The sequence below is a fragment of the Octopus bimaculoides genome, chromosome 16 (assembly GCF_046866305.1).
Source record: "Octopus bimaculoides isolate indiv1 chromosome 16, ASM4686630v1, whole genome shotgun sequence".
NCBI classification, from domain to species: domain Eukaryota; kingdom Metazoa; phylum Mollusca; class Cephalopoda; order Octopoda; family Octopodidae; genus Octopus; species Octopus bimaculoides.
Window position 1 is genome coordinate 6,665,205 of NC_142943.1, and position 23,086 is coordinate 6,688,290.

General features: G+C 38.0%; 1 long non-coding RNA gene across 1 annotated transcript in view; it reads left to right on the forward strand.

Moving 5' to 3' along the window:
- The window catches only part of LOC128249681 (uncharacterized), a 68,012-nt gene that overhangs the window by 16,346 nt on the left and 28,580 nt on the right, over nucleotides 1-23,086 (forward strand). The window contains exon 2 of the long non-coding RNA XR_016244555.1: nucleotides 5,089-5,151. This is a non-coding gene — a long non-coding RNA (uncharacterized LOC128249681). The remainder of the gene's footprint in view (nucleotides 1-5,088; nucleotides 5,152-23,086) is intronic.

Genomic DNA, 23,086 nt, shown 5'->3' on the forward strand with positions numbered 1-23,086 from the left:
CATTTTTGGACCTGTTTAAAAATCAACCAAACAAATGTTGTGCGTGGTGAGTAGGTGGCATATTAGAGTGTCTGGTAGGTGTTGGTACGTTCGCACGATGTAAGTAGGGAAGGCGGGGTGCATGGGTATGCTAGTTAGTGTGGTGGGTGAGGGGTATGTTGGTATGGGTGGGGAGGGGAGTGGGTGCTGAAATGGTCCTGGCTGTGAGGGTGTCGCGAAATGCCCAACCTCCCGAGCTCTTTTGCAGGGCTTAGGAAAACTGAAGGACCCCTGCAATAAGTGTGTGAACCTGAGAAGGGAATATGTTGGATAAAATCAAAATTAACTGATCCTCCTGCATTATCAGCAATCCCTCGTGTGTGTGTGTGTGCGTGTGTATGTGTGTGTGCGTGTGTGTGTGTGTGTGCGCGCGCGGTTATGTTAGTGTGACGTGTGCATGTGGGTGTGTATTTGTGTGCGGTTGTGTGGTCGGTTATGTTAGTGTGTGTATATGGGTGTGTGTGTGTGTGGTCGGTTATGCTAGTGCGGTGTGTGAGTGTGTGTGTGTATTTGTGTGTGTTGTTGGTTATGTTAGTATGGAGTGTGTATGTGTATGTGTGTGTGTGTGTGGTCGGTTAAATTAGTATGGTGTGTGTATGTGTATGTTTGTGTGTGTGGTCGGTTATCTTAGCGTGTGTGTGTGTGGTCAGTTGTGTTAGTGTGGTGTGTGTATGTGTGTGTGTTTGTGTGTGTGGTCGGTTATGTTAGTGTGTCTGTTTATGTGTGTGTTTGTGTGTGTGTGTGTGTGTATGTTGAAGTGGTGAGTGTGTCTGTGTGCTTGTGTCCATGTATGTATGTATGTGTGTGTGTGAGACGGGGGATGGGCACAGAACGCTTTAATTTCCTTATTTTTATTGAATAATCAAACGAGAAAAAGAAAAAGAAAAGCAGAAAAAAAAGAAACAAAGAAAATGAAAATAACAAAACACTTCGTCCAAGAACATTGACCAAAAATAGTTCCAGAGAAAACAGTAAGTGAACTACCGCTGCTTTCATCAACCCAAATATAACAACGTAGTGCCTACAATTACAGACATAATGGTAGAAGAGACATGACGTCACAGGACAACTATTTCGGGTAGAAAAAGGAAAACAAAACAAAAAAGGAGATAGAGAGAGAAAGAGAGACAGACAGAGAGAAAGTGAGAGAAGGAGGTAGAGAAGGAGGGAGCTTGAGTGAAGGGAAGACAAAAAGGAAACAATTGTTTTTTGGGTTTTTTTTTTTTTTTCCAATGTCATCCTTTTTGATGAAGAAGAAAATAAAGTGAACATCCTGTTTATAAGAAAAGGAAAATAGAAAAAAACTAATAATAATAATAATAATAGTAATAATAATAATGATAAAGAATATTTATTTCTCGAAGCTGCCAACGTCTTTGATTCTTAAAACTACGTCAACGTGAATAAGGAGAGTTCTGACGTAAACGATGTCAGATTTCAATTAATTAATAAGTGGGACAGCTTGGACTCCTTAAAGAGAACCATGTGACATAGAAAATTGGTCTGCAAATGGCACCAGTTGAGATTTCGATAGAGAGAGAGAGAGTGAGAGAGAGGAAGTGTGATTGTGTGATTGTAGTGAAGTCAACAGTAGTCAGTCAGTTAGATTAGACAGTTATGTACCGTTAAATTCTGACATCCCAGTACTGCCGTATAGCAACACAGCGGCCCTAGCTTCGCATTAACTCCAGTTAGACAACGACATAGCTACATTCTTATCCTAGCTACAAACCTACAAACTTTAGCTCCACGTCAACTCTACGATCGTTGCTGAAAAGTTCCTGGCTTTAAGGGTGTCGCGAAAAGCCTGGTTGGAGGCCCAACCTTCCAAGTTCTTTTACTGGACTTTAAAAAACTGAAGGACCGCTGCAATAAGAGTGTGGATCTGAGAGGGGACTATGTTCGTTAAAATCATAATTAATTGATTCTTCTGTATTTTCTATTACCCGAAGTCAGGAACTTTTCAACACCCCCTCTTATACAAGCAATGTTGATTTGATGGAGGGAGTGAGTACAAACATTTAATCATTATAAACAGATTATCTGTGCAGGATGTTGAGCAAGATATTGCGGACTCCTCATTCGTCATTTGCGACAGGAGAGTTCACCATGTGTTTGTACCTCTCGTGCACAAATATGCCTCCAAGAATATTTGACAGAACCAAATATAAGACGTAGCTAGAAATTAAGAGGTGTTGTTTCAGGAAATTGGCCACCCACCCAGCCAAAATATTCTGATCGTCATCAACACTATTGTACAACGTGATTCAGATATTCTTTTCGAATTTAAATTATATATAGAATTAAATTGCTAAAAATACAACGGTAGAAAAGCATATATTTCATATTTCAATCGCGCTCAGCAGCTGTTTCATTAAGATATCTGTTATTAATTCCATAATTACATACTTGTGACACAAATTAATAATAAGGAATGGTTTCCTGATAGACAAAATACGCAATATACGTAATGAATTTAGTAAAGATAGCATCTAATTTAGTTTAAATTAATTATGTATCGCAATTACGTAATTATCGAATAATGATGTTTGTCCTAATGAAACGGCTGTCGAGCGTAAGTAAAGTATAAACTATGTGAAATCTATGAGTTTTGTTTTTATACTAAATATGTCGCTCTCTCTTAAATTGTTTTAGTCGATTACATAGACTAAAACCCTTCCTCGAAATTGTTGGCCTTCTGCCAAACTTGGGAGACCATAAAATAGTTCTTCGATTCGCTTGAAATGAATTATTTTTACAGAAAATCAAACACATGAGAAACATTTGTAGTTGTTGTTGTTGCTATTGTTGTTCTTGTTCTTGTTGTTTTTGGTGCTGCTGTTGTTGTTGTCATTGGTGGTGGTGGTGGTGGTGCTACTGCTGCTGTTGTTGCACTTGTTGTTGTTGTTGTTGCTATAGTTGGAGCTCCTGGATGCGGCTTTATATATTCCTGCCAGCGAGTGACATTTAGTTTATATGCTTAATCAATATTTCATGTCTTCAGAATCCCTTCAATAAAGATCAATTATTGGGTTTCATTGGCAGGCCTCATAAACGCTAGTACTTAACGCATCAGCGTCCCGATTTCGATCCCATCCCGGGTTTATTAAATCACTAATCCTACAGCTAAAAGCAATGTTCCATCTTTCCCTTTTCTATGGGCGTGCGAAGAAATTTATTTGCGCGCAAATTTTGTGTTCCTTTTCAAAGTATATCCACCTCCATCCAAGTAACCATCTTCAAAAAATAAAATTGGATTTCATCTTGAAAATCTTGTATGCGCATATATATTTTTCCTTTGTCCGCTAGACGTAAAACATATGTGCGCGCGTACAAGCGCACAGCTTCGTAGCAAGCTTGGCTAAAGATGTGAACGTCACATCTCGTTCGTCTTCCAGTGTGTCTAGAAGACTATGTATCAAATTCGTACCTGGTTATCATGATTTATTGAGACAACAATGAGATACTCTTTGGTCAGTGGTTTACCTTTCAGGGTTGATTTTAAAATTACCAATCCAAGACAGTAGATTGGAGGGATTATAAGATGTCTTGTGATATTTGTTTCGACTCTTTGTGTTCTGGGTTCAAATCCTGCCGCGGTCAACTATGATTTTCATCCCGCTGGGGTGGATAAGACAGAGTACCAGTCAGGCATTAGGACCGATAGTGTGGACTCACTTATCACACGTTTCCCTCAAAATTTCTGGGTTTTATGCCTTAATTAGAAAGTATTAAATGTAGCAATTGGAAGAATCGTTAGAGCGTCGGACAAAATGCCTTGTGGTATTTATTCCAGCTCTTCGTGCCCCGAGTTCAAATCCTGCCGAGGTTAACTTTGTCTTGCATCGGTTTCAAATTTTGGCACAGAGCCAACAGTTTTAAGGGGAGAAATGAAAAGCAAAAGTCGACCACGGCGGAATTTGAACTCAGCACGTCGAGATAGACGGACGAAATGCTTAGCAGCATTTTGCCCGTCGTGCTGACGATGCTGCTAGCTCGCAACCTTTCTCGATTTGATAATACCAACTACACTTCGAAATTTCTAGCCTCAAGTCTAAATTAGAAACAATTATTACTAAAATAAAGTACAAAAATAAAGTACAAAAATAAAGTACCTGTTAAGTACCACAGTCATTGACATCGACAAACTCCTCCCTTCTACGCTCTCAGCAAAATTGCTAACCTAATTCCTGATTTAGCAACCATTATTATTCAGATCAAAACAAGAGAAACTATTTCTAAAGCGTTCTCTTGCTTCCAGTTAATAAAAATATTACGAACCGAAACTTCATTACGCCAAAACACCGCGTTATTTTTGTGTTGATATTTTGCATTTGTCTGCAGAAATTACCTTTTATATATATAAATATATATTTAATATTATATCTTTTATTTATATTATTTATTTTTATTTTTTTGGTCTTGTTTGCTTTCTCTCTCTCTCTCTCTCTCTCTCTTTTTTCTTCTCTCTTTCTCTCTCTTTTTTCTCTCTTTCTCTCTCCCTCTCTCTCTCTCTCTCCCTCTCTCTCTCTCTCTCTCTCTCTCTCTCTCTCTCTCTCTCTCTCTCTCTCTCTCTCTCTTTCTCTCTTATTCTCTCCTTTCCACATGCATTTAATTCTGTTGCCAACATCAGATAGTTCTCATTCACCATTTAGCCTATTTCCTGCAACACCCAGTTTTGCTATTATTATCATTATTATTATTATTATTATTATTATTATTATTATTATTGCTCTTGTTGTGTTGCTGTTCAAAATTCAGTTACTATTAATCCTATTTATCTTTTTCTTTTCTTTCTTTTTTGTTTTCTTTCTTCTTTATTTTTTCCTTTCTTTTTTTTTTTTACCATTTTCCAACGAAATCTCTCACCAGTGACATTCCTAAACAGGAATATTGAAATTGGTTAAGTAATTTTTGCTAGAAATTGTTCTGTCGTCATTGCTATTAGTGTTGTTGTTGTTGTTGATGATGTTGATGTTGATGTTAATGTAGACATGAGAATATTATTGCAGTTTGCTTGACGCGGAGCTTTCTCTATTTCCTGCACAGACTCCATTCTTCAACACAGCCATGCCAGACAGTCATGAAAGCCAAAGTTTGTCAAACGAAACGGTGAGTCTTTTACCTCTGCAGAAATTTACCTTTCTTTTCTTTCGTTGATAAACAATTTCTCGGTTCATCTCTCTCTCTCTCTCTCTCTCTATATATATATATATATATATATATATATATATATATATACATATATATATATATATATATATATATATATATATATATATATATATATATTTGTTTGTCTATCTACTTTTTTATCTATCTATACCTATCTATTTTTCTATGTACATACCTTGGTAGCTACCTGTCTGTCTAGCTGTGTATCAGTCTATCTCCCTTCCTGTCTATATGCTTATTTATTTACACTCACACATACACACAAGCATACATGTATATACTTGTGCTTTTGTGCATGTATATATGTGTGTGTGTGTGTGTGTGTAGGTGTATGTATGTTCAGACAGACATACAGACAAACAAACTGATAGATAGATAGATAGATAGATAGATAGATAGATAGATAGATAGATATAGAGATATAGAGATAGACAGACAGAGACAAAGATATGCACACATACATACGCAAAAACATAAAGCGGCGAACTGGCAGAATCGTTAGCACGCCGGGCGAAATGCTTAGCGGTATATCGTCTGCCGTTACGTTCTGAGTTCAAATTCCGCCGAGGTCGACTTTGCCTTTCATCCTTTCGGGGTCGATAAATTAAGTACCAGTTACGCACTGGGGTCGATGTAATCGACTTAATCCCTTTGTCTGTTCTTGTTTGTCCCCTCTATGTTTAGTCCCTTGTGGGCAATAAAGAAATAAGAAACATTTATGTGTCGGTATCTTAGCATTGTGTGTGTGTATATATGTGTGTGTGTGTGTGTGCGTGCGTGCATGTACGTGTGTGTGTACACATATGTGTGTGTGTGTGTGTGTGTATTTATATGATGAGACTACCGATAAAAACAATGGATCAATCCCCGTCTCGTATAAACACCCCTGCACCCAAAAATATACTCATCTTCTACTCAAGATTCTGGATCTACTAATATACACCCACCACCACCACCATCACCACCGCCGCTGCCGCCATCCGTTCTTCCCTCGTCGTGTTTATATAACCTATTGCTTGATGTGTGTTTAATACAAAACGCTCTAAAACCACAGTTCTAGGCATAACAGATGCTTACACTATATATATATATAGATAGATGTAGTACAACAGACAGATAGATGAGTAGTAACGTAATTAGATAAACAGGTACATATATATCGATATATTACTACACACACACACACGCACACACACACACACGCACACACACACATATACTATACACATATCTAAAGAATAAATCTATATTTCCATACTTATATCTATATATCTATATCTATATCTACACACACACACACATATATATATATATATATATATATATATATATATACATATATATATATATATACATATATATATATATATACATATATATATATATATACATATATATATACATATATATATATATATATATATACATATATATATATATACATATATATATATATATATACTTTTAGTTGTTTCAGTCATTTAACTACGGCCATGCTGGAGCACCGACTTTAGTCAACCAAATCAACCCTAATCGCTGTATGCCTAGTGCTTATTCTATCGGTGTCTTGATATTCTATCGAACCGCTAGATTACGGGGATGTAAACGCCGCAACATCGGTTGTCAAGCGATGGTGGAGGAGGGGGGATAAACACAGACACACAAATACGCGCGCGCGCGCGCACACACACATATGTATATATATATATATAATATATATATACATATACAAGTGACTTTAAGTTGTTCGACTAAAAGGCAGTGCTCCAGTATGGCCGCAGTCAAATGGCTATGCGTACGAAATGATCACTCATTGGTTTTCATAAGAGCACACATACACACATGCACATATTGTTGTTCTTTCATATGTCGTTGAGTCTGTAAACAATGTCACTAAAATATCTCTTTGCAAAACAAGCCTTTGGTTTTGTTTTGATGTATGCCAGAGAAACGTGGACATTAAATTCAAAATATTGCATACAGAGCCAGTTTTTGGCTTTTTTTTTTTTTTTTTTTTTGCCAAAATGTCTTCGACAAATTTTGCTTATGTCTTGGAAAGACAATGCGATTGACGTTGAGGTCATGAAGTTAGCAAATGATGTCAAAATATGAGCTCTCCTTTGATGCAACAGACTAAGATGGATAAGTCATGCTGTTCACATGGCAAATGAAAGAATTTCGAAACGTCTGATCGACGGAGAAAAAAATGTTCGGTGGGGGGGGGGGGGAAGAAACTCCAAAAAACCTGTGAAGTAAAGAAAAGTGAAGTTACAAAGACTAATCTAAGACTGATATGAAAAATGGAGGTAATATTTACTTGGGAAGGCGGCGAGCTGGTAGAAACGGTAGCACGCCAGACGAAATGCTTAGCGGTATTTGGTAGACGAAAACTAAAAGAAGCCCATCGTCTGTGTGTGTGCGCGCGCTTGTGTGCGCGCGCTTATGTGCGGACGTGTGAGTGTTTTTGTGTCTGTGTTTTATCCCTCCACTGCTTGACAACCGGTGTTAGTGTGTTTATGTCCTTGTAACATAGCAGTTCTGCAAAAGAGACCTATAGAATAAGTACCAGATTTTAAAGAAATTAGTACTGGGATCGATTCATTCGACTAACAATTCTTCAAGGCAGTGCCTCAACATCGCCGCAGCCCAACAACTGAACGCGCGAATGTGTTTGTGTGTGTTTGTGTGTGTGTGTGTGTGTGTGTGTGTGTGTACCCATATAAAGAAAATGTGCATATATTTTGTCTTACAGTAACCTTCCGCGTCACCCATGTGTTTCAACGACTACTCGATTCTTCAGCTGGTGTAGAAGGGACGTGTTTCCAGTAAGCTTTTTCTATAAAGATAGCACAACCACAAGGGGCTGAAAATAAAGCAGCTGGAGTAGATATGGGGTACAATGTGAGAGCGATCATATACAACCAAGAAATCGCCATGTTTACACATTTCTCTACGAGGGAATATATTAAATTAGGGAATATCTAACAACGATTTCTGTAATAACGAGACGCACTTGAACCCTTAAGGTTCATCATAATTAGTCTAATTAGTTTAAACGAGGCATTTATTGATTGAGAGTGCTCTAAAACTGATCGGAAATTAGTTGATCTATTTATCTATCTCAACCGTGCTCTCCATCTTCCGCCATGCCTTTTGTGTGTGTGTATGAGTCTATGTATGCATATATATATATATATATATATATATATATATATATATACACACACAGGCATATACATACAAAGACATATATACACTTATATTTGTATACATAGTATATATTTCTCTATCTGTCTCTCCCTATATATATATATATATATATATATATATATATATATATATACACACACACATGCATACATATCCATATACAAACATATGTATATGTGTATGAGTGTGTGTATGTGAGTGCTATGTGTTGTGTGTGTGTGTGTGTGTGTGTGTGTGTGTGTGTGTGTGTGTGTGTGTGTGTATTAGGCAGCCACAAAGTAATCAGAACATCAATAATGCAAATAGACAACACTTTCCTTATTGACCATTTTCCAGTTATTTTTATGTTTTTTCTTTTTATTTTAAATCGATTAACACAAGAAAGAAAAAAAAAACACCTTTGTGATTGTTTTACAATTTTATTTTTTCTCTGGCAATTCGATGTTAATAACAACAACAACAACAACAATAGTAATAATAATAACAATGACATTGAACGGTTTTTGCGATAATGACATCTGATTTCTGAACCCAATATGAAGAGGTCACAAGCGTTCAATAGAAATATGGATGGTCATATGAGCAACCGATTCCGCCAGAAAACAAAGAACATCCAGTCAGAATTCTTCTTCGGAAACATCAACATGGCCATTTCTGAAATAATGCAATTTCAGGATTTTTATGGTCCATAAAAACCACATCGACTCCTGTATGAAGAAGCAATTCTTGCCATGCCCATCTTCGGTGTGAGGTGGGCTCATTGGTTAGTTGCTTCGGGGCCTCACGGGTCTAGGAGCCCCAGTTCTAGTCTATGTTGCGGTTTTCTGTCAATAGATACGATAAGGGCCAGTGTACTGATTGGCCCGCGGGCCAATATTGCTGCTATGGCAGCGATGCTTCTTGGACTAAATTATGTAAATGATGTTTTTTACTTTTATATTTTCCTTGTTTCAGTCATTGGACTGCGGCCATCCTGGGGCACCGCCTTCAAAGGTGTAAGTCATATACACATACATGTGTGTGTCTATGTGTGTATATTTGTCTCCACCACCACCGCTTGGCAACCGTTGTAGGTTTGCTTACGTCCCCGTAACCTAACGGTTCAACAAAAGATACCAGACCAAAGAAAAGAAATAACTAATGGTATCGATCCAACTGACTCAGCCCTTCAACGCAGTGCACCAGCGTGGCCGCAGTCCAATGATTAAAACAAATAAAAGACGACAGGAATCAAAGCGATATTAATTCCAATCGTTTAGTAATGATTAATGTCAGGAGCCAAAGTGGTTACGGACGAACGGTGAGACTACAATAGCTTACTTTAAATTATTAACATCGTACGGGTAAACATACCCGTCACCTTATTAACACCATTACGGGTGTATGCATAAACAACGCGGCCTCGTTTTGGTGAAGGTTTCAAGATCTATATTTAATGATATTGGAAGCTTTCATTTCCGTCTTGTAAACGTACTTCGCCAATTTTCTAAGCTTTAATCAGAGTCATTTTGCGTTCAAGATTTTATTTTCTGTGAAATACTTTTTAGTCACCCTTTTACATCAGAAGCAACACGCAATAATTCGTTAAACTTTAAACCTAAGTTCAGCTCTAATCTTACCAAATTCTTTTCTCCTTCCGTCTCTCGTATTTGACGATCAACAACTTCGTGTTAACACTCAATAATTTTTCTTCCATTAAAAGTCTATTATTTACAAATGAATCATTTGTGGTTTTGCAAATAAATTGACTTTCTTTCATCTGTGGAAAATCTTGTCATAGCAAAACAGTCTTTTGATAAATCCTGAAAAGAATTCTTTCGTTTAATTGACATTAATTTAGGATTCCATTGAAACTCAACACAACTTTCATTATTTATTTATTTATTTATTTATTTATTTATTTATTGTTAGAATTGTGTTTGTTGTTGCTCTTGAGGGTTTATTTGATTGGTGAAGATAGAAATGATTGTAATAATACAGTAAAATAACCAAGTAAACACACAACTATATATACACATGCATGTACACACACACACACATATATATACACATATATACAACCATGAACAGTTATACATGTATAAATACGCATATACATGAAAACACATGTACACATATACATACACAGATACATATATATACAACCATGAGCACATATAATTATATAAACACACATACACGTACATACATGCACATATATACATACACAAACGTGCTCACATATAGAGACACATGGATAAGTATAGGCTCAAAAACACATTTACACATACACACACACACTTGCATACACTTTCAGACATACACATACACACATACATACAGATACAGATGCACATACATACATTTAAGGCGGCGAGCTGGCAGAAACGTTAGCACGCCGGGCGAAATGCCTAGCGGTATTTCGTCTGCCACTACGTTCTGAGTTCAAATTCCGCCGAGGTCGACTTTGCCTTTCATCCTTTCGGGGTCAATTGAATAAGTACCAGTTACTCACTGGGATTGAAATAATCAACTTAATCCCTTTGTCTGTCCTTGTTTGTCCCCTCTGTGTGTAGCCCCTTGTGGGTAGTAAAAGAAATAGCACATACACACATTCACAATGAACACACATGTACACACATACACACATAAATGCAGGTGTGGTGGGATATAAAGAAGAGCTATAAATAATTGACTGTAGCCTGGTGTATTACAGCTTCGGTTATCAACAAACCCCAGGAGCCGTATAAACTGACAGTTAAACAAATCCGCCATTTGCCTCACATCCACCCACAAAAAGAGCAGCACCATTCCTACCATCACACTCGTGGTCATGTTGTTGGTGTACATCACGAAACATTATAATGAAACTTTGATTTGACGCTTATTATCAACCGTAGTTATTTGATATGTATACACGGGTGTGTAGAGATGCAATGGCCCAGTGGTTAGGGCAGCAGACTCGCGGTCGTAGGATCGCGGTTTCAATTCCCAGACCGGGCGTTGTGAATGTTTATTGAGCGGAAAAACCTAAAGTTCCATGAGGCTCCGGCAGGAAGGTGGGGCGAACCCTGCTGTACTCTTCCACTACAACTTTCTCTCACACTTTCTTCCAGTTTCTGTTGTGCCTGTATTTTAAAGGGCCAGCCTTGTCACACTATGTGTCACGGTGAATCTCCCCGAGAACTACGTTAAGGTACACGTGTCTGTTGAGTGCTCAACCATTTGCACGTTAATTTCATGAGCAGGCTGTTCCGTTGATCGGATCAACTGGAACCCTCGTCGTCGTAACCGACGGAGTGCCACGATATACACAGGTGTATATATGTGCGCGTACGTGTATGCATGTATATATGTATGTACGTATGTATGTATGCATGTATGTATGCATGTATATATGTATGTACGTATGTATGTATGCATGTATGTATGCATGTATATATGTATGTACGTATGTATGTATGCATGTATGTATGCATGTAAGTTGATCGGTAGGCATGTAGATATATATTTGAGCGTAATAAAGTGTTCTCGGATTATCCGTTCTCATTCAGCATCCAAATGCACTTGGAACATTCAACGCATGGTTCAGAACAGCCATAATGGTGAAACGTACGTCGAGGCTTTAATATAAACTTGAGTTTGCCTTGATTTCTCTCTCTTTCTCTACCCACCTCTCTCTCTCCCTCTCTCTAACATGCGCATGCGCGTGCATATATATATATATATATATATATATATATATATATATATATATATATATATATATATATATACATATATATATACATAAATATATATATATATATATATATATATATATATATACATAAAAGTGTATATATATATATATATATATATATATATATATATATATATATATAATATATATATATTTATATATATACATACACACGTACACGCATACACACACATATACGTATATACATACCTATGTGTATATATATATATATATATATATATATATACATAAGCATACATACATATCTCTACACACACACTCGCACTCGCACACGCTTCATTCCTCTGCTCTTTTCCCTCCCCTCAATTTGAAGCTGATCCTCTGGTATTTTCCGAAGTGCTTGTTTGACATTTAAAAATGCCTCAAACATGTTGACCGACACAAATTAGCTTGTTTTGTTGGGATTTTTTCCTCTTGTTTTTCTTTGTTTTATATTTTTGTTTTCGTTCTTTCATATGTTTCGGATTTTTTTTAATTTTCTTTCTTTTTTTTTTTTGCTTCATTTTTTTTTTTTCGCTTTGTTTTTGTTTTTCCTTGAAATTCTTTTAATATTTGATTATTCTTGAAAACCAAAATCAGGCTGGAAAATATACTTTTTCTAACAAACATTGCTTGTTTTTGTGTATTTATGAGTATGTGATTGCGTGAGTGTATATGTATATGTATATGTGTGAGTGTGTGTGTGTGTGTGTGTGTGTGTGTGTGTGTGTGTGTGTGTGTGTGTGTGTGTGTGTGTGTGTGTGTGTGTGTGTGTGTGCATGCAAGTTACAGAGAGAGAAACAGACAGAATATGCGCGCGGCATCGTCCGTCACCCTCACCATCGTCGCCTTCGTCATCGTCGTCGTTGTTGTTGCTGCTGCTTTGCTATTGTTGTTGTGGTTGCTGTTTTATAACCCAACTATTTCAAAGAAGTCCGTTGTTCTCCAAAGGCAAACGTTTTTAACCGACGCAGAATGGCGACGTCTGGTCTCTAACACTGCAATCTGTTGCTGGAGTTTTGTGACCAATTTATTTGCGTTCCTTTCTCTTTCCACCCCGCCTCTGTCTTTCTCTCCCTCTCTTTCCCTAGTTGCTAGGTGATAAGACCAACGAGATCGTGACCTTGTTTACCCTGACACCTGATAACTCAATCCCGCCACAAAATGTTGTATAAGCGTCGTTTTGTGTGTGTGAGGAAATGAGAGAATGATGACAGCCTGTTGTGTAACGAACGACAGCAGGTGCTTCCTGTATCTCGCACGTCACTTCCCCCGCTATATCCCCTTATTGTGCCTACATTTATCATGGAATACGCACCTAGTTGGCTATCGAGTGTAAATGTAGTGATTTCAATCACATATATATATATATATATATATATATATATATATATATATATATAATATAAATAATATATATATGCATATATACATACGTATGTATATCGCAGCTTTATCCTCGTTACACGAGAAAAGCCATTTCTAAGAAGATTTACTGAAATGATTCATGATTGTTGCCATGTGATTCCCTTATATGACTTTTAAACCCGGCCAAGCTTTTACACATTTGATTGCATACAGACAACTGTGCTCGCTGGTAGGAGAAACAAGTGCCGCCATATGCAGTCTCTTAACATGTCGTTTTAGACCTCCAACTGAGAGGCACACCAGGCCTGCACGACTCCAAACATCTCCGCTCACAAACCACACACATAAAAAGCAACACTCTCTCACTTTCCACAGGTTCCCCCTTCTAACCCCCCCCCCTCCTAATTCTCTCATACTTCTCTCTCTCTCTCTTTCGAGAATAAATTAATTTGAAAATTGGCAAATTGATATTCACGCAGAATAGAAATATCAGAATCGAATGAATACAAGAATAATAATTGTTGTGTGAGTTTCAAGCGAAGTGAATTCAGTAGATTTTATATTCAGAGATTTTATGCTGTCTTCTTTAAGACATAAAACTGCGCTACTTAAGTTTCCTGAAGAGGCCATCTGCACTTCCTCTAGATTGTAATACTTTACCAAAAATGCACATCCATTCCTTCCTTTCTTGAAACGGAAAGGTTCAAGCGTTCAAAGGGGAAGGTGCTATAGGTTCAAGCCTGCATTTTAGGTGAAATATTGCATCCTTGATGAAATGCAGATGGCTTTTCGGTCGTGAAACTTTAGCAGCAGTTGTATATGTTGAGTAACGTAAAAGAAATATCATTTATATATATATATATATATGTGTGTGTGCGCATAAATACATATGTATGTATCTATATGTACATATGCGTGTGTGTGTGTGTGTGTGTGTGTGTGTGTGTGTGTGTGTGTGTGTGTGTGTGATGTATACACACTCAGCGGGTTAGCTCTTACTTCCCTGTAGACTAAATGAACCAACCAGTATATTACCTCTGTTCAGTTTGTATATATTCGTTTGGCGTCAGCTACTTCAAGAAATATTCATGAAATAATTCATGAATATTAAAATCATACACACACACACACACACACACACACATGTTTCTCACTCTCCCCTTCTCTCCCGATATATATATATATATATATATATATATATATATATATATATATATATATATATATATATATATACATACATACATTCATACATATATGTATGTATGTATGTATGTATGTATGTATGTATGTGTGTGTGTGTGTGTGTGTATATATGAATATCTATAAACTGAAAGCGCAATTCTCCGTCTAATCTAAACAGCCTATTATAATGATAACTATTAATATATATATATTTTTTTAGAATGTAACATATATGTGTTTCATAATGCAGACCATTGAATAACCGTGTAATCGTTAGCAGCATAGTTTCTGTGACTGCTTATATCGAGACAAAACAACTGATAACGCAGCCGTTAATACGGAAAATTTTGTAGATTTTTTTCAAGCAATGTCGGTTGTTGTTAGACATCGTCTGCTTGCGATATCAATTTGTTTTCTCTTTTTTTTTTTTTTTTTTTTTCTTTTTTCATATTCTGGCTTACAAAAAAACTCTTGTTTTTATTCCAAGAAGTCTAACTTTAAGTTGGGGAGAAGAAAAAAAACGAAAAGAACAAAGAAGCCAGTAGAGGAATCAGCACATAACTGTGTTGCCATAATTGTGTCATAAACGAATCTGAAGACATGTTCTTCTGTAATACCGAAAGTGATGATGATGATGATGATGATGATGATGATGATAATCATTTTTATTTCAAATTTTTTGCCACAAGGGCTGCTTGGTGGAGGCGGGGGATACGTACCAGTGTTTCATTGGTACATATTTTATCGACCCCGAAAAGACGAAAGGAAAAGTCGACCTCGGCGGAATTTAAACTCAGAACGTAGCGACAAGCAAAATACCGCCTAGCATTTCCGTCAGCTCGCTGCCTTCAGCAACAACAACAACAACAATAATGATAATAATAATAAATACCCTGTCGCAGTACCAGGATATCCTGATGTTGTACCAGACAGTGGCTCTCATGGCTTCTGATCTTAAATGATATCATGTACATTGTTTTGTCTTGGAATAAAAGACGAGCTACAGCAAATATTCTACTAGTGGCTCGAGAGTCAGTACGTACAAGAGAGACGAGAGGGAGCAACCTTGCTGAACCGAGCGCATGATATTGAACGGCTATGAGAGGTGACCGTTCACTCTGACCACTGAACAGATGTCGCTGTGCATTGCAGTGATCCGGCCCCTGAATACTGGCCCGAAACCAGCTGCCTTGAGGATCACCGCCAGGTATAGATGGTCGACCCTATCGAAAGCTTTAGACTGATCCAAATTGATCAGGTCCCCACCCATGCCAGGTTCTTTAGCCACTTTTTCAATGACCTATCGCATGAGGTGGAGGTTGTCGTGGATGGATCTTTTCGGGGTGGTACATGTCTGTGCCTCCTCTACCAGATCACCGACGACAAGCGCCAACTTCGTAGACAACACCTTGGCCAAAATTTTAAATTATGCATTCAGCAGAGTTATGGGCCTAAAGTTGTCCATACAGTCTCCTCCCTTGTTCGGGTATTTTCTCAACAACGCCACCGCTCCTCGGCTCACAAAACGGGGTATTCTCCCATTCTATTGTTGCCAGTTGCAGTAAACGTTTGCTAAGAGGTCAGCGAACAAGTCAGAACTGTAGGCGTAAAGCTCGAAGTGCAAACCATCCAAATCAAGCTAGTTACCCCTCGTGCAGCTAGCCATCGATTCCCGTATTTCAAAAGCTGTTATCGGCCTTTCGAGGTTTTCCGCATCCATCGCCGAGAGCCGCTGCAATCCGTCGAGGTAAAGCATGAAATCCATCCTGCGACCCGGCTCACCGCTGCTCTCCCGAACAGTTGAGCGAAGCGTCGCCGAAAGGCCTCACATATCTGTCTCGGATCAGTTATCATTTGCCCATCGTGGTCCGGTAAGGATCGGATCGTGGATTTATTGCCACACCGTGCCTCTGCCACGTGTTTCCTAGCCTTAACTTTTCCATTCTTTTGTTGTTCGATATGTCAAGTATCGTTTTTAATCATATATAAGCCGCACCCCTAATTTACTGTTAAATCTGAGTACAAAATTGTTCCCCTTCATATTCAAATTTGATATCGGTTTCGCTCTGTCTACAACTTGCAGTCTAGTTTTTTTCCATTACAATCAAGCATAAAATTATGCAACTTATACACGAGTAAACGCCATCGTTGAAGCTGTTGACGAAAGAATATAGAACGTTCGTGACGAGGAATGTGCTACATAAACTGGGTGCTTATTTAATGAGGCTGATAGCAAAGTATTTTGTTATCTTCCTTATCTGGGTCTCTAACTAAAACCTTTAATGTCTCTCTTGTATTTTAAGAGATCAGATTCCATTTACATTAGGTCACTTTGTTGCTTGAGGCACTTGGCTCAGTGGTTAGAGGTGTTCGACTCAATATTGTAAGATTGCGGTTTCGATTCCTGGATCGGGCAATTTGTTGTGTTCTTGAGCAAAACACTTCATTTCACGTTGCTCCAGTCCATTCGGCTGGCAAAAGTCCTACGAGGGACTGGCATCCCGTCCAGGTGGAAAGTATATACGTTAACTCGAAATTGTTATTTTGTTGTCTGTCTAAAACATTCTCCGAATCGTCTTTTTTTGTGGGGGTGGAGGGGAGGGAGGGAGAGAGAGAGAGAGAGCTAGAGTGAGAGAGGATTGCACCTGTAGCAACCAGCTGGTACTCATTTACGGTTGAGTAGACTGGGGCAATGGGAATGATGTGCCTTACTGAAGGACACAACATGCCGCCCGATCCAGCAGTCGAACCCGTGACTTTATGACCATGAGCCACTCAGCCGGAACCGGAACATTCGACCACCCGGTAGAGAAATTGATCTTATGATCGCTGGACATCCAATCCCAATATTGAACTCTCGACCTTATGATGGTGAGCTGAACACTGCTAACTACTAAATTACGTTATGATCACCAGCCACTTGGCCCTTATGGTCGCTAGCCGCCCGATCCTGGTACTGAATTCACGATCTTATGATCCGATATGAGAATTGATCTCATGATCGCTAGCCGCTCAATCCAAATATTGAACTCACAAACTTAAGATCGCGAACAGAACACTGTTAACCACTAGGTCACATGTTTTAACATGTGGCAATAAGGATATTTGCGAGATATCGCCAAATCTCAACACATAAGTGAAGGACAAAGCAGTGTTTTTTTTTTAATGTTCTGTTTTCTTCTGCCGTCCTCACCTTTCAAACAAACGTGTGAAAACATGAACTACATGGACGCCAACCTGAAAAATGTCTAAACAACCAAAAACCAAATAAAATGAAATGAAGTAAAATAAAATAAAAGTAGTGTGAGTTGATCTTTCGTGTAAATAGACCTGTCAATGTTTATAGAGACTATCTATACCTTGGGTGAACTGCATCGCAGTTTGTTTAGCTTTCAGTTCGTTGACTTTCTTAGTTCTGTTTCAAAGTAAAAGTTTGCCTTCATTCCAAAGAGATGGGTGTTTTTTTTACTGGTTGTTGTTGCAATTATTTTAAATTAACATCGAAAACAAACTTAAAATCCTTTCTCCAGAATATTCGGCCGGCAATCGCCACATCGAAAGACTTGACTCTCAGCTCAATCTTATATAGTTTATTACGAGTCTGTCGTAGTCTTTTGTGCATTTGTCTTTGTCTTTTCACAAATGGATTAATAATCATTATAGAAGGTGACTGAAAAGTCGCTTTAGTGTCGAAATAAGATGTTTGGGCGCAGCTGTTTTGGCGCAGTTGTTTAGACGCTGATTATCTGGCACGTTTCTGGCAAGAGTATCTTTTGGCGCTAGAGGCAAATACACACAAACATATATGCAGACGTGTATTTTACTTGTTTCAGTCATTTGACTGCGACCATGCTGGAGCGCCGCCTTAAAGGGTTTAGTGGAAGAAATCGAACCCAGGGTTTATTGTTAATTTGTTTTACCTTTCTTTTCTTGGGTGGTGGGGTGGGGGTTACTGTGACAGAATAAGGCAGACCTTATAATCTTTAGCAACGTTGTTTAACAGTGAATAGAAATATCTGGGTGTTATAGGTGTCTGGATAAATCGCAGGAATTAATTAAGGACAAGGGCCTAACAGAACAAGGGACCTAACAGAACAAGGGGCCTAACAGAACAAGGGGCCTAACAGAACAAGGGGCCTAACAGAACAAGTATCAGTCTTTAAGAAGTAACAAATATTGGGGTCAATTCGTTTGACTAAAATTCTTTAGGGCGATGCCCCTAGCACGAGTAAAAGAATATGCGTGTGTACGTAATATATGTATGTGTGTGCTTCTGTGTGTGTGTGTGTGTGTGTGTGTGTGTGTGTGTGTGTGTGTGTGTGTGCATATACGTATAAACATTAAATCTATGCACAGGCGTGTTCTTTATGCGGTTGACCATATCGATCTCATCAGGTTGTTGGGAGTGGGGCCGATAAAGACATCGTAGCAATTATCCCTCCCTTCTTGCTCTTCCTCCTCCACCTCTACCTCATCCTGCCTAACTATCTAAAGTAATACCACTACCAAAACCACCACCAACAACAACATCAGCAACAACAACACAGTTAAGTCGTTAATATGGCGCTCCATTGTCTCGGTTGTCTTCCATTGTTCTGTCTTTATGTCATAAAACTAATGAACGAAATATGATTTCTACTTTAGATTATTATTTATTGGCATTTAGCAATAATCTATAATTTGTCTGGGAATATCAAACACCAGGAGCGGCGCAGGAGGTGGGCGCCGGGGTTTGGGCTTCGGTGGAATAAAGAAAAGAAAAAAAATCACATTTTGCCAATCACAAAGATTGACAAAATGTTTCCTATTTAAAAGAATGATGGAATAAATTCTTTGGAGAGAACTTCCTGTAGCTGGTTGGAAGCAATGATTGACATGACTTCACTCATATATTTTTGTTTTTTTTTGGTTTTATCAAAGAAACCAAGAATCTTGGAAATTCTAGAGATTTTTATAAATACACATCGATGTCATATCTAAAAATATTTATGGTGATAATCGATTGAACTAATTTTTGTATGCATACACATGGACATACTTACGTAAGTACGTATATACACACATTACGTATATACATACATTTGCTTATGTACATACATTCATACTTACATATTAATATACATATGTAGGCGCAGGAGTGGTTGTGTGGTATGTAGCTTGCTTATGAACCACATGTTTCCGGGTTCAGTCTCTCTATGTGGCACCTTCTACTATAGCTTCGGGCCGACCAAAGCCTTGTGAATAGATTTGGCTGGCGGAAACTGAAAGAAGCCCGTCGTATATGTGTGTGTGTGTGTGTGTGTGTGTGTGTGTATCTGTGCTTGTGTGTCTTTGTTTGTCCCTCCAACATCGCTTGACAACCGATGTTGGTGTGTTTACGTCCCCGTAACTTAGCGGTTCGGAAAAAAAAAAGAGCCCGATAGAATAAGCACTAGGCTTACAAAGAATAAGCCTTGGGATCGATTTGCTCGACTAAAGGCGGTGCTCCAGCATGGCCGCAGTCAAATGACTGAAACAAGTAAAAGAATAAAAGAATAAAAGAATATATATATGTGTGTATGTGTGTGTGTTTGCATGTGTGTATTTGCATATATACCCGTATATATATATATATATATATATATAAATAAGCATGTTTGTATGTACGCTATATATATGTGTGTATCTAAAGCACTGACGCAGTTGAGCAATTAGCTGTGTAGGCAATTATCCTCTCTGAGAAACTTGAAACGTTTTGTTCAACGGTCATCGACTCGGATCCAATTTCCGGGCTGATTTGCATATTCTTCAACACGTAACACAGAGTCTGCTTCTCTTGACTTAAGCACTTTTACAACTAGGCTCTTCAAGTCTCATTTAAAGCTACACACAAACAAATACACACACACACACACACACACACACACACACACATATATATGTGGTGGCGGTGGTGGTGATGATGATGATTGTGGTGGTGGTGGTGGTGATGCTGGTGATGGTGATGCTGGTGTGATGATGATGACGACGACGACGATGATGATGATGATGATGATGATGATGGTGATTATGATGAATCTAAATTTTTGCTGAACTCATATATATATATATATATATATATATATATATATATATATATATATATATATATATATATATATATATATATATTAGAGGAATGCGTTAGTGTAGATAGCCCAGAACTCGGATTGAATGCTTCTCTGAAAATACTCTACCTTTATACCCTAGGAGAATCTAAGATATATATATATAATATATATATATATATATATATATATATATATATATATTGCCTCTTTTAATCATTAGACTGTGGTGCACTGCTTTGATGAATAGACGAATAGACCCCAATACCGCTTTTTGTTGTTTTTTTTTCTTTCAAGCTTCGTATTTATTCCATCGGTTTTCTCTTGTCGAATCGCTAGCTTACAGGCTCCCAAATAAACGAATATAAACACAAAATTTCTGTCTATCAAATCCACTCACACGGTTTTGGTCGGCCCGAGGCTGCCGTAGTAGACGCTTACCTGAGAGATCACGCAGTGGGAGCGAATCTGGAAGCAAACCTCTTAGCACATTCACATCACATGTAGATCTATCAGATATATGAATGTAATTTCATGAGTAAACGTTCGTGTTTGTATTTTTTTATTTTTTTCGAAATAATCTCGAAGAGTTGTATTTAAATAGGTGTTATTGTAACACCTGTGTTATTTCTAAAACGCAGTACTCTGTTTTCAATAACTGTTATTCGGATTAGCTCAGAACGTCCGGGATATTCGTCACTGAGGGGGCTAAATCTACTTGAAACACTTAGTAACACATTGCTTCGTTTAGTAAGTCAGTTGATCTAGCGATCCACTGGCTTAGTAAGCCAAGCCCTGTGTTTTTAACAAAACAAATCTCACACATGCATGTGTGTGTGTGTGTGTGTCTTTGTTCCACCGCTTCACAACAGGTGTTAGTGTGTTTATGTCCCCTTAACGTAGATAATCAAATAATGTATTTATTAGTAAAAGTGGACAAAACACAAAACATCTATAAATTGAAGTATAATACCTCCGTCCATCTTCTCCGCTCACTATTGATAGGTGGGCCGTGCAGATAAAGCACTTAAGCACGTCCTTCATTGAGTCCTATCAGGAGCAATTGTCATTAGACTTTCCGGTTGGATTCTCAAGCGTGACCAATTGAGATTGGATATTATCCAACCATCTCGTTCTCGGTCTACTGCCAGGTCGCCTGCCGATCGGTCCGTCCTGAAGATTCTGCCATGCAGTTCTTAATGTTCATAATAAACTACTAACAAAGCATATCACTAATTATCGTTAAAAAAAAAATACTTTTAATATTTCGTATTAGTACTTGGTATTGTAATTGGATGTATTATATCTGATATTTATTTATTTATGGGTTTCAGCCAAGTGGCTGTGGTCATGCTGGAGCACCACCGTGACTTTCCGTCTTTATGCTGTGCTCTCTTCACGTTCCTTGCATTGATAAGAGAATATAAAAGAATATATATATATATATAAGAATATGTATATATATGTATATATATAGATAGATAGATAGATAGACATGCATATATCGGTACAGGACGTCACCAAATCACAAGGCTTTGGTCGGCTCGAAGCAATAGGAGAAGACATTTGCACAAGCTGCAACGCAGTGGGACTGAACCCGGAACTATGAGGTTTAGAAGAAAAAGTTCTTAGCTCACAGTCATGCCTGCGCCTAACTATTTCAAAACTGTTTGTTCAGCTTTTGTTGGAACGTATTCTATATATTTTATAGAAATTTATGAACTTCGGCATTTTTGAAGATATCTGTTTTGAAAGAGAAGAGAGTGTGTTAGCCGCCACAATGCCTTTTCCTTTGTGTCTTTTATTATTTATTTTTTTTGTATAATTCTTTTGTCTTCTTTGAGAAAAAAGACGAACACATTCCAATCCATTCTCTTAACTAGATTCTTCTGAGCGAGACATGAGGCATTTATTAAAGTGTTGCTGCGTCAGTTCGTATACTGATGTGTATGTGTGTGTGTGTGTGTGTGTGTAATATATATATGTGTATATAAACACACACATACGTATGTGCGTGGATGTGTTGCTTGTGTGTGTGTGGTGGGCGGGTGGGGGGAAGACCGGTGGTGGAGTCTTCGGGGTGGTTGTTCATTTTTATTACCGAGATGTTATGCTTAATGCGCAGGGAGGGCACCACTCGAGCAGGACAGATATGCGCGCACACAAAAGCACAAACACACGCACGCACACACGTGTGTTTGTGTGTGTGTGTGTGTATGTATGCATGTATGTGTGTATATATATGTATGTGTGTGTATGTGTCTGTGTGTTTGTGTATGTATATATGTATGCATGTTTGTGT